Source organism: Puma concolor, chromosome B1 (assembly GCF_028749965.1).
Source record: "Puma concolor isolate L17-30 chromosome B1, mPumCon1.1.hap2, whole genome shotgun sequence".
NCBI classification, from domain to species: Eukaryota; Metazoa; Chordata; class Mammalia; order Carnivora; family Felidae; genus Puma; species Puma concolor.
Genome location: NC_141670.1, coordinates 135,396,808 through 135,397,121, shown reverse-complemented (window position 1 = coordinate 135,397,121; position 314 = coordinate 135,396,808).

Sequence of the window (314 nt, the reverse complement as noted above, 5' to 3'; positions counted from 1 at the left end):
GTTCACTCATTTGGAGAGACAGGATGAGGTTAGGACAGTGATATATGAAATGGGACTTTGGGACAGAGAGATGTTAAAAGGTTTATTCAAGAAATTTTTCTGTGTTATTTGGTATAAATCTCTCCCCTGTGTTCCTAAAAAACTTTAAATGAAGATCTACATATCTTTAAATAATAATAAATAATGATAATCCAACTTGTCCAGTGATTTAATGTGTCCTTGGGCTCATGAATGACTTATGTAAGTCAATGCTAGTAATTTTATCCTTCTTTACTAGACACTCAATTTCCCAGTTCTTCTTATTACTTGGAGCC